Genomic DNA, 12,923 nt, shown 5'->3' with positions numbered 1-12,923 from the left:
GGCACCAGGCTAAAGTCTAAGCGTTTCAGCAACTGGGACACCGCCTCCCGGATACAGGCTGGGATGCGCTCGTCCAGGGGTCCCTCAGGGTCACTGTTGCACAGCGGGGAGATGCCGGAGCCTCTGTGGGATCCTCGCCCCTCTGGGCCGGCCGGGGACATTTATACACCCAACCACAAAAAAAGTTTGGGAACCACTGACCTAAAGTAATGAATATTTACCCTGCGCAGAAACAATATACTACCCCAAATCTAACTATCTCTGCACAAATTACATCTGCCCCACCCCCAGTGAACAGGGTTTTATCCAGGTGATAAAAATGCTGATTTTTTTTCTCTTAAAGGTCATGATAAGATAAAGCCCCAAGTTCTTCTGGGAAAGTCCTTAAAAAAATAGACATGTTCTTTAGGTACAATTTCTAGTGGAGATTGGTTTGGTCATGAGGTCAACAGTGAAAAGGTTGACAGTCAAATGGTCGACCACTATTGGATGGAAGTCAAAAGGTTGACAGTCAGAAGGTCGACTACTGAAGGTCGACATATCAAAAAGGTCAACGTGGCAGTTTTTGGTACCCAAGTCAACCTTTTTGAAGTGTCGACCTAAGGCCTGTCGATTTAATGCATGTTGACCTTAAGACTGTCGACCTAGTGGCCGTATACCCCTGGCCAATCAGTATGCGGTCATTATGAAAACATTCAACCACTTCTGTTCGACAGACAAAATGTCAACACAGAAACAAGGTTTACATGGTCAAAAGGTTGACATGAAAATAGTGGATAAGGTTTAAGTTTTATATATGTTTCCGTAAAATGCTTCTAGCAGAACAGATTTTAATTTCAGCATAAGATGGAAAGTAACAAGAGATGTTACCAAGGTCAGAAGATATCGCACCTGCGACATGAAGATAGCGTTTTCGAATGTTTTGAGAATCAGAAGGAGGAGGCAAAGTTACTGCTTCTTATCGACATTGATACAATTATTTATATTATAAACAAACTTTTGTTTTGACATCTTATTAAAAAGTGTGAATTTATTGCTTTAGCTTAAAACTTCAAAAATAAATATTTAATGAGCAATGACGTTGATTGCATTCCACATTTTTGGTATAACTATGAGCTTCCTAAGATTAAACGTCAGATCACTGTCTGACTAGCATACTCCATTGGTGTGTGTGTGTCATTTCAACTGATCTCCAGCCGTCACTTAGAAGATGAATCCACTGGCTGACATTGAAGGTTGATAAGTATAGCTGAACCCTATCAGTTTAGTGGATGTATTAACATCTTGTCTGCCGAAGCGGGGGAGCGTTAACTCCCCCCTTCGGCGATGTCCCTTTCTGGAGATAGCGCATCAGTTAATATTGATGCGCTATCTCCTGTCCCCCAGCCGGCCGCACTGGGCATGCGCGGGATCTGGCTGTTCACGCGAGATCCCCAGCGCAGCCCAGACCTAACAGCAGGGACAGCGCTGTCCCTGCTGTTTAGATAGGGCTTCGCCAGCCTGATGCTGGCGAAGCCAAACCCGGCTTCGTGCGGAACGGTCAGCGATGCTGACCGTTCATACATTCGGCCTGCTATCATTTTGATAGCAGCGCCGATATGGACAGGGGCGCATAGCGCCCCTGTCCATTACCGCATCCCGGCCGCTTCATACATGGGGGAGAAGCGGTATCAGTGCACATAACATGCGCTGATACCCCTTCTCCCCCATATCGACACATCATACATCTGCCCCAGTGTGCCAAGTGCAGCGAGGCACTGCGCCCAAAGCATGGCGAACGCAGCGAGTGTCCATGTCGACTATTTCGACATTCTGGTCAAAAATGAGAAAAACTCACGTTGACCTTTTAACAGTTGACCTCGCCATTGTCGACTTAATGCTTCTGTCGACCTCCCAACCCTGTCGACCTTAGGCATGTCAACCTATTTCATGTCACCCAAAGTGATGTCGACCTTCACTGGTCAACCCAATGACTGTTGACCTAATGACCCATATATTTACCCTGCAGAGGTTCCCAAATGCGGTCCACAAGGCACCTCAACTGACCAGGCTTTAAGTATATCTGTGACTCAGCACTGATGGTTAATTCAAACTGACTGAGGTTATAATTAAGTCACCTGTGACTAAGCATGGATACATCTAAAACCTTGTGGTTGCCCTGAGGACCGCGTTTGGGAACCTCTGCCCTAGTGTATATATGTATACATGTGGTAGGGAATATAAAAACAGATTTATTGAGCCTGGTGAAGTGATAAAGTTGCAGGTGATAACGCAGCAGCCAATCAGCTCCTACCAAGTTGCAGGCTGAGTTTGCAAATATGGAGCTGATTGGCTGCTTCATTATCATCACATTATCAATTCTCCAGACATAATAAATCCATCACATAGAGTAAGCAACATGTGTGTAGTTAGGAGGCAAAGAGGCATTCCCATGTAGTGTTAGTATGTAGCATTAGGGATAAATTTACCAAGATGGGCGTTCTATTGAAGATGCGATGTTGCCCATAGCATACCCTCCAACATGACCCATTCCATTAGGTACAAAATCCTCTGTTCCTGGACTTCCCTACCAGTGGAAGTTACAGATGTGAGCCTGCAGCACAGTCCAATATTCAAAAAGGGGAGCCACACCAGCTGCCATCCCAAACATCACTGAGAGTTGATGTGACCCCCCCCCCCCCCCCCTCTTTGAATATTGGACTGTGCTGTAGGCTCACATCTGTAACTGTCACTGGCAGGGAAGTCCAGGAACAGAGCATTTTGTACCTAATGGGATGGGTCATGTTGGAGGGTATGGCATAGCAACCAATCAGATTCTACTTATTTATTTAGCATCTTCTAGAAGATAATAGCATACCCTCCAACAGTACCGATTTAGCCAGTACAGTACCGTTTTTTTACGGCCTGTACCGGCTAAAACCCCCTGTACCGATTGTACCGTTTTTTAGCTGCAGCTACAGGTAAGCAGCACATCATGATCACACTGACCCATCTGGCCGTTACAAGCGCAGGACAGGCAGCGCCCGGGCAAATGCAGAGGAGATTACTGTCACCGCCGGGAGGAGAAGAGATGCCAGAGGAGGGGAGAGAGCTGGCTGCGGCTGCCCCTCTCACACATCTCTCCACGCAGTCTCCAGACCGCCGGAGTGTATGAGCCACAGTGAGGGAGACTCCCTCTAAGCTCCTAGCTGCAGCAGAGTCCTTTCTGGATGTTGTGGAGGCAGCAGCAGAAGATGGCAGCGCAACTTTAGGGAGTTGCCTGGATCCTGCTCTGCATCTTATCAACATTCGGTGAGATACCTCTCCAGCAAATAGATATACCTGATAACTTACAGTCAGTGGTGTAGCCAGGTGCCACGGTACCCGGAGCAAGGGCATGTTACGCCCCCCCCCCCTGCTTTGTAGTAGTTGGGGCTCTTGCGCAGCAAAAAAGGGGCAGGGCCTAAATTTATACCACAGACCGTAACCGTTTCCTATTCCTTCATTTATAGATATTTATTTATAATTTATAGATACTGTATATGCACCCCCCCAAACACACACACACACCATATATCCACACACACATACTGTATATGCACCCCCCAAACACACACACCATATATCCACACACACACATACTGTATATGCACACACCCCACACACACACTGTATGTGCACACCCCTCCCCCCACAAATACTGTATATGCACCCCCCAAACACACACCATATATCCACACACACATACTGTATGTGCATAAACCCCACACACATACTGTATGTGCCCCCCCTACCCACACACACACACACCATATATCCACACACACATACTGTATATGCACCCCCCCTACACACATACTTACTGTATATGCATTCCTCAAACACACATACACATTTATAATTCTGCCCTCGTACAGCGCAATATGCGCAATTTGCCCGTCTGTGGCTGTCGTTCTGCTCACCCCTCAGGTTACTGTGGCCGCCGATCCTCTCTTCTCCGCCCTCCTTGCTTGGCCTCGGCGCCAATCCTTTCATCTCGGCAGCCTCAGCCCCTGCTTGTTGTTTGGCCACGGCGCCGCAGCGCCGATCCGCTCAACCCCTCAGCCACCACTACCCGCTGGCTTGGGAGTATTTTGTTTTCTGTCTGGCTGCTGTAGTGCTGCTCCCAGCTAGCTGAAAACAGCTACCGGTTTACAGCATCAGTAAGCCTGCCTGTCAGCCGGCCGAGTGAGGGATTGTCCTCGGGTCGGTCCGCCAAGGGGTGTATGGGGGGCGGGTGAAGGTAATTGCTGGGACGCATACAGCAGCGGTAAATGCCGGAGGGGGGTGCCTAGTGACGCCACTATGCACTCTGACGCCGGGTACAGTAGGAAGCGGGGGAGCCGGTGGCAGGGTGCACGACTCCGGCGCCAGGTGATAATCCGGCACCTGGAGCTAGTGCTCCACCGGCTCCACCCTAGCTATGCCTCTGCTTACAGTACACACCCTTCATTTTTACCATTGAAAGTATAGGAAAGGAGGCTTGACCACGCCCCCTTCCCCAGTGGTTCACGCCCCCTTTCCAATTGTGTACCGAATTCTTCCTTTTAAATATTGGAGGGTATGTAATAGAATCTAGTTGGTTGCTAATTTGTTCAATGTACTCAGAAAGCAATTCTTTATCTGGCCACTAGGGGCAGTGTCTCACTAAAGTATAGGGATAACACTGTACAACACCATCCAAGAACACGCAGATATGCACAGAGAGTAGAGCAGTATTTCTGGGCAGAAGTACCATCCTCATGTGTCCATGGACATCAGTATAAAAAAACAACACAGGCCTATGGTATAGGTCACATTTTTCCACCATTGGTTTAACGACCATAATCTAAATAAAGTGATTTATCTCTCTGAAGTGTGTACGCAGAGAGCTACAATTTTCTTTAGTTGATTGTGGAGTGAGGATTTGTACACAAAACAATGTTTGCAAGGGATCCTGTCATAGGAAATGTTTTTTGTGTTTGTTTTTGTCGGCATCCAACTGATTTACATCACTGGCGGGACGGAGGGTTAATAACTGGAAAATAAAAAAAATGACCTGGAAAGCACAGAGCTGGATCATTGTGCTCAGCGGGCCGTAGTCTTTATTCCCTATATATGTACGTGTGTGACACACTTAAAGGGGAAGTAAGAGCATGGGCAGTACGGACGGTGTAATGGTTAGCATTACTGCCTCACAGCACTGAGGTCATGGGTTCCCTTCCCACCATGGCCCTAACTGTGTGGAGTTTGTATATTCTGCCTGTGCTTCCGTGGGTTTCCTCCGGGTGCTCCGGTTTCCTCCCACAATCCAAAAATATACTGGTGGGCTAATTGGCTCCCAACAAATTAACCCTAGAATGTCTGTGTGTGCATGTATATGTGGTAGGGAATTTAGATTGTAAGCTCCACTGGGGCAGGGACTGATGTGAATGTTCAAATATTATCTGTACAGCGCTGCGGAATATGTATGCGCTATATAAGAAAATAAATAATTGCATTTGATGTGTTATGCATTTTGCCAGTCATTAGAAGTTTGTACTGGAAGGGATCTGATTGTATCCCTCTCAGGGGTAATCACGGATAGAAGCCCATAAGCATCTATAGGGCATGCTCACTGGGATGTTATTGCATTAGCATGCTTTTTATATGCTTTATATTTGCGTATAAGTATACACAGATACTCTGTGACTCAACACATATGGTTAAATCAAACTAACTGCTACTAATTAAGTCACCTGGGGCTAAGTCACCTGGGGTGACGACCAGGTCCGTGTTACACATTTCATTGACGTTTTGTAGGCATTCCGGACCAACGGTCTGCCTTTGCCAGAGGAACACTCCCTGGACCGCGCTGACTGGATCCGGGGTCCAGTCTCAGTAAATATTGGTTTACGCGGGCTACTATCTTCATTAGTAGTGCCCAATGGTTATGCTGCTGATCCCATACTGCGCGCATGGATCTCGCAGATTAATACAGACGGCGTCTATCTCATCCTTATATATACGTGTTGGCCCTTACCCTAACACCTTACAGATCAGAACCAAGCCCAGTGTACAGGGCAAAGGATCTGATTCTGGTTGGCTCGGTCAGCTGCAAAGATTGCAGCATTACCAAGCGCCAGAGAGGCAGCCACGCGGAATACCCCCCCCCCCCCCACCACACCGAATACCCACCCCCACTGCCGTTTCTCCTCACAACCATGCCAGAGGATGTGTAACAAAGACACATCACTACGAATGGCACCGCTGCAGGAGAAATCGTTCCATGGTCACCAACCGAGACCAGGGCAGGCAGCTGACGTCATGTGACGTCAGCCGTCGCCCCCTAGCAGGCATGGGCCCGTCAGTGCGTTTCTATGGGAACGTCCATAAAACTGGCCTAGCACCGCCCCTGTCCACACCCCTCCCTTCCTCTACGATGCGAATGGGGTTTACATATGCGCATGCACAAAAATATGACCATCGAGGCAGCGTGTGATAAAGAATCGGCCCCAAAATACACAGTGCTTAGTGAGGGCCTTCTCGGCAGATATGCGGTTAAGCTACGGCATTGAGGTCAGATGAAGCCTTTTAAACCCAATAGACAGCGGCGTAACTATAGCACCGCAGCCACCGCGGGGGGGGGGGGCGCTGTGCATGTGGGGGCGCCGGGGGCTGCAGTGCTATAGTTAACCCCCCCCCAATCCCCCGCAGACTTACCTATCTCGCTGGTCCCGGCGGCTCCGTTCTTCTGCTGAGGACCACCACAAAATGGCCGCCCCCATATAGCACACAGTTCTCTGAAACTGTCTGCTGTATGGGGGTGGCCATTTTGTGGTGGTCCTCAGCAGAAGAACGGAGCTGCCAGGACCAGCGCGATAGGTAAGGCTGTGGGGGATTGAGGGGGGGTTTGCATGGGCGGTGGGGCGGGGGGGTAGGGGTGCTTGGCGGGGCGGCGGTGGGGGGGCACCCCATGGCGGGGGGGGGGGCGCCCAAAATGTAGCTACGCCACTGCCAATAGATTTGATGTTTATGTGTAGTTCAGCCTCTAATCCAGTGTTTTTCAACCACTGTGCCGTGGCACACTAGTGTGCCTTGAGCTGTTCTCAAGTGTGCCCCCAGATCTAGAGATGCCCAAACCAGTTTACAGCCACCACCAGTTCAACTAGTATTTACTGGTCTCTTATTTTCATGTAAAGGGCCAATGTGTTTTATTTTTGTTACCTGTGGGGACCAGTGTGATTTGTTTTTTTATATGGAGGCCAATATGTTTTTTTTTTCCCTGTGGGGGCCAATGTGTTTTGCTCTGTGGGGTTCTTATGGTGTGCCTTGACCATTTTAAAATCTTATTTAGTGTGCCGCAAGGTAAAAAGGTTGAAAATCACTGCTCTAATCAAATACATTTCTCAAACTTTTTGTATCCCAATACCCAACATTTCCCCTCCTGCCATAAACATTTCTCTGTCAGACAGAAACATTTGGTCTTGAGAGATGACTCGCTGGATTTCCTAAGCCTTTCGGAATTAAGTCTAAATTACAAAAAAAAAACGTAATTCTCCAATTTTCCCGAAAAAAACAATAACTGAGCCCCATCTCCCGTAAATCAGAACTTGTCCGCTTACATTTGGTATCTCGTAGCATCCCCCAAATGCCTGGAAATAAATTCCAGTTTTACTTTTTTCAATAAATAGAAAACAAACTGCAATAAGGGGCGGTGAGTGCAATGGTAACATTGTACAGTGAAAGGACAGATAAAAGCGTAGGGTGGTGACAGTCATTTGTCAGAACACAGGGACATCTTTTACTGCTTTCGGTCAAACTTATTATGTGCCCGTGAAAAACAAATGGACGTGTTCCCAGGACAAAGTTTTCGGTTCCTGATGTGGTCACCTCCTACCTCATTGGAGTTTATTTATAAAGATAATTATGTTGTGAGTATGTGTACGGAACAAGGCATTTATAATGCTTACCCCTGACAGCTTTTACAAATGATGACATCAGAGCTCACAGACGATGACATCAGCATTACACTCTGTATTAAAATTTTGCTCAACTTGCAAAAATTGCATTATATCATTTGCAGATATCAATAATGATCTATCTGGAACTAGTGAGCTGTTGTGGGACCATAAGTCCCAGCACACCCTATTAGCCCCAGGGACTTTCATTTATGTGGCTGATTCGGATGTGGATCATAAGATAGCCAGTGTCTAGATCGACAGTGAATAGGTTGACACCAAAAGGTGGACATGAACAAGGTCAAAAGTGATAAACTGTCGACATGCACTAGAATAAAATTGACAATAGGTCGACATGAATAAGGTCAACATCAACACATGAAAAGTTTTTCACAATTTTGGTGTCAATGTGCATGTGGACCCCCAGTCAGTGCAGGGCGCATTGTCACTTGACGCGCTGCACTCATTATGGTTCGAGATAAGTGCCTCGGTCCGCTACTGATGTAGACACACTTTACCACTCTCCATCATCCACATGGATGTAAAAGTATGAAAAATTCTACACAAAAAATGAGTTAACCATTGCCATGCCGACCTTATCCTGTGTCAACCTCTTGTCAGTGTCGACTTAATGCAAGTCACAATTTTGTCAATGTTTAGGGGTAGGGACCCGGTATGTGGCGTGACCTTGTCCCCCGCCCCCACCTGCCGCATATGGGAGTTGTAGTTTCATGATTAATTGCAAAATTGCAACGCAATCGTAATTAGCCCCCACAGTGTGCAAAAGATGTGAATGATGTAACAGAATGTGCATGCAACGGTGGGGGGGTGTATGCATAGGCGTGCACAGACCATTTTATTAGAGGGTGCACCGTCAAAGGGGTGTGTCTAACACCACCAATCAGGCGTGTCTACCTTCATCTATTGGCACCCGCTACAATATAAAACGTCTCTCAGCCACACCATAATCTCCTGCCTATTTCAGTCTTTTTATATCTAATATCTTTTTATTATTCTGTGTAACAGTACATGCAATAAAGTCATACACATATATGGATGACGAAAGTTTGTAGTGATATGACAATGGTCTAGTACAATTAACAATGCAAAACACATAATTGATTGATAGGTGCTTCTTTTAATGGAATACAGTTCTAAAAAACAAAAGTCTTTGGTAAAAGGTATTGCTGGTATTGCTAGCGGGAGGGAGTTGTTCATAATGGTGGGCACAGCATTAGGGGGTGCTTGCAGGGCCGCCGAGAGGCAGGGGGGGCGGGTACATTTTACCTGGGCCCGGGCCTGCCAGGGGGGCCCGGGTCCCGACACACAAAAAAACAAAACAAAAAAAAAACGTTTTTTTTTTAAAAAAAGGGGGGGGCGTGGCCACGGGGCCGCGATTAGGCCACGCCCCCGATTTCGCCTAAGCCCAGTCAGCGATGGTTGTCCTGCTCCTGCTCCTGCTCCTAGTTCCTGGTTCAAAAGGTAATGCCGCCCGCAATGCATGGCTATGGACAGGGGGAACAGACAAAAAGCGTGTGTGTGTGTGTGTGTGTGTGTAACAGGCTGTGTATGTATGGATATATGTGTGTGTAACAGGGTGTGTGTGTGTGTGTGTAACAGGCTATGTATGTGTGTGTGTGTGTGTGTGTGTGTGTTACAGGCTGTGTGTGTGTGTGTGTGTAACAGGCTTTGTATATATGTATATATATGTGTGTGTGTGTGTGTAACAGGGTATGTGTGTGTGTAACAGGCTTTGTATATGTGTGTGTGTGTGTAACAGGCTGTGTATGTATGTATATATGTGTGTGTGTGTGTGTGACAGGCTATGTGTGTGTGTGTGTGTGTGTGTGTGTGTGTGTGTGTGTGTGTGTGTGTGTGTGTGTAACAGGCTATGTATGTGTGTGAGTGTGTGTGTGTGTGTGTGTGTGTGTGTGTGTGTGTGTCAGTTTACACTGTCATCTGAGGCAGGTCCCTGTGCCTGATGTATTTTTCCTCTGTGACATAGAGATCGTTAGATTTCTGCAATAAGCCTCTAATATCTGCTGGCTGACAAAATAAAACCCCTTCTTGCTTTCTTCCAGAAAGATACTGTGTTCTCAGATTACAGTTTATGGGGGGACAGTTTGCTGCCAGCTAGGTCATACAGAGGACAGCAGGAAGTCTTATACCCTGCTATCAGAGTGACACAGAGGTCACTCCATTAATCGAAGGCAAGGGCAGCAATGTCTAATGCAGATAGCATGACTTGTTTGAGTTTGAAGAAACTCAGGGAGCCCGAGGTGTGCTCCCACCACCACCAGTGCTGTGCCTAAACACGTGCAAAGGGGGCAGCCGTACGAACGTTTGGACCCTCTCCCAAAGGAGAAAGGCCCCATGGTTCCCCTAACCCCCCTCAACCATAAGGCCGAGGAAGGGAAAAAAGGGATCGGTGGGTCCTCTTCGCCGAAGCTCAGAGAGACCCGCTTTTCCTCCACCCCCGGAAGGGTTTTGGACGGTGGGTCCTCCGCACCCGAAGGTTTGGAGAGACCCGCTTAGGCTTCCCTCCGCCTTGCGGCTCGGGGTTGCCCTCGAGGGGACCGGGACTCTCCCCAAAAGGTGAAGAGTCCCAGCCACGTTTGGGGAACGGAAGGCCCGTTAGGGACAGCCGCACTACCCAAATAAAAAAAAACGTGACAAAACTAACGAAAAACGTGAAGTGCTCAAAAGTGCAAATCAAAGAAATAAATAAAAGAGGCCCTAGCCAGAAGGCCGGGGTGGGGGTGTAAAAAATTGTCCTACCCCATCCAAAAGGACGAGGTAAGGACGTGTAGCCTAACCTAGAGGGAAGTGCGCAGTGTGTGTGCCATTCAGTGCATGGTGCTGGACATCACCAGTGCAAATCAGGCACCCCCGAGTTTCCCCGGGGGCACAGTGCAGCCTCGGGCTCCAGGCAGCCGACCCTTCAGCGTCCGACCAAGCTTTTCTCCATCTCACCAGCAGGCATTTTCCAGCCCCCGGCATGGGAATGGGTACTCCACTGGGCTTTTCGAAAGACTCCCTTAGGGGCTGCACCCCCCTCGGAAGAGCAATCTACTCAGTCCCAGTGTTTCTCCGCTCCCAGGGTTAAGATACTAGGCTGAGCTTTTCGCTGTGCCCAGGATGGGGGCCAGCCCCAACCTGGACCAATCTACTCGGTCTCAGCTTTTCTCCGCTCCCTGGGAATGGATACTAGACTGAGCCTTTCGCTGCTCATCCTTCGGGGGCTACAAACCCCGTCAGGAGAGTCAAACTACTAGGCCCAGTGTTTCTCCCCCCCTCTTACCAGTGGATTTACGGAAACAACACCTCCTACCAAAGGCAGAGGTGAAGATACTTAGTGAGACTTTTCACTGCTCCCGGGAAAAAACAGAGGGGTCCCACACCCTCCGCCCATCAGAGCAGCTACTCAGTCCCACCTTTCTCTATTCTCTGCCAGAGGCCAGTCCATACCCACTGATAAGAACAGATACTACACTTGATCTTAGCCAAAAGGCCGAGAAGCGATGACTTGTAAGGTGCATACACACTCGTAGAAACTGTGCATGAAAGATATTGGTGACAGATTTCCCTTGAACTTCCCAGAGTTGTTTACAAAACAGCTGGTACATGTTCACGAAAGATTTTTTCGACAGATGACAGATTTTCTTGAAAGATGAAAGATTTTTATGAAAGATAAACAAGCAGGCTAATTTAAATACTGGGCCGGCTTACAGGGGGGGTGGGCACAGCTTCTAGAGGGGATAAATAGTGTCGGCCATTTTAACTCTTTCCATTTATGCTCTGTGGCCAGTTTGGTTTGGATAATACCTCCCAAACACTGTTGCACAGCTAATTTCTGGATTTTGTGATGGATCATTATCATTACCAACTGATGACAGCATATGCTGGAGTTGCACTGATACATGATCAGGACAGGTCAGAGAAGCGGAGAAGGATTTGGTCTTGCTGGACGAAGGAGTGGCTCTTGCGGAGGGATTCTCTGTCTCACATGGTGCTGCTTTCTGAGCTGCGTGAAAAAAATCTACAACCAACAAGGCATTTTGACCTATATTAAAATGGACCAGCCCAAGTCACCCAAAAAAAACCAATACTTGTTGAAATTTGCAAATCATTTTTTTTTATTAATAACAAAAGGATTCTGGACTGGATTCATTTGATATACCAAGTCAATAAGTGCCCCTGAGTAAAGACTACAGCAACAAATGAAGTCAGTCACTCCAACAATTAGTCACGTACAGTAAAGGCCACTCCAACAATTAGTCACGTACAGTAAAGGCCACAACTAGTCACGTACAGTAAAGGCCACAACTGGCTAACATCAGTAGGGTCAAGAAGAGGAAATGAATATGTAAACATTGTCAATAAAAGAGCACAAGAAGGTAAAACATTTACAATGTTCGGGAAATAGGGTCTAAAGTCCATAAAACCATCACTATGGTAATATAACCAACTCCTCAACATACAGGAGCAAGACCCCAAGAGTGCAAAACGGAACATTTTCACAAACAACAACAAAAACACACTAAGTGAAAAAAAAAATCACAAACTTTCAAAATGTCGGTCTCCATGTAGAGTGGTATGTGCACTCTGCCATACAGAGTGCATACCACTCGTAGATGCACTTGGAAACCTGAGAGGTGGCGTATTGGCCTGCGATAAAGAATAGGAGGGTGGCTGTGGGAAGGAATTGGTGCAGGGGGAAACGCCGGATATGAAGGGTAATTGGTGGTGGTAGCTGGAGCAGTGGGCTGCGGTATTGTATGTGACGGTAGCAGCAGGCGCTCGGGTAGTTGGTCATCGAGCGCGCATGCCAGCGCATCATATACAATCCGTTTGAATCTCCGTGCCTGGACAGGATTCAACTTTTGCATCTCGGACCCAACATTCATGGAAAACTTCATGAATTCATCCGGGGGTTTCTGAAGGACCTCCTCCGCATGTTTAAGAAAATCTTCTGTTCTTGCTAGT

The 12,923-nt window shown here is 47.5% G+C and overlaps 1 pseudogene; it reads right to left on the bottom strand.

Annotated features, from left to right (window-relative positions):
- Positions 1-11,324: 11,324 nt before the first annotated feature.
- LOC146029943 (U2 spliceosomal RNA) lies at positions 11,325-11,460 on the bottom strand (annotated as a pseudogene).
- Positions 11,461-12,923: the final 1,463 nt, after the last annotated feature.

The sequence above is a fragment of the Crinia signifera genome, chromosome 8 (assembly GCF_055691185.1).
Source record: "Crinia signifera chromosome 8, ASM5569118v1, whole genome shotgun sequence".
Taxonomy (NCBI): Eukaryota; Metazoa; Chordata; class Amphibia; order Anura; family Myobatrachidae; genus Crinia; species Crinia signifera.
Note: the sequence above shows the minus strand (reverse complement) of the source record. Positions and strands in the feature narration are given on the sequence as shown.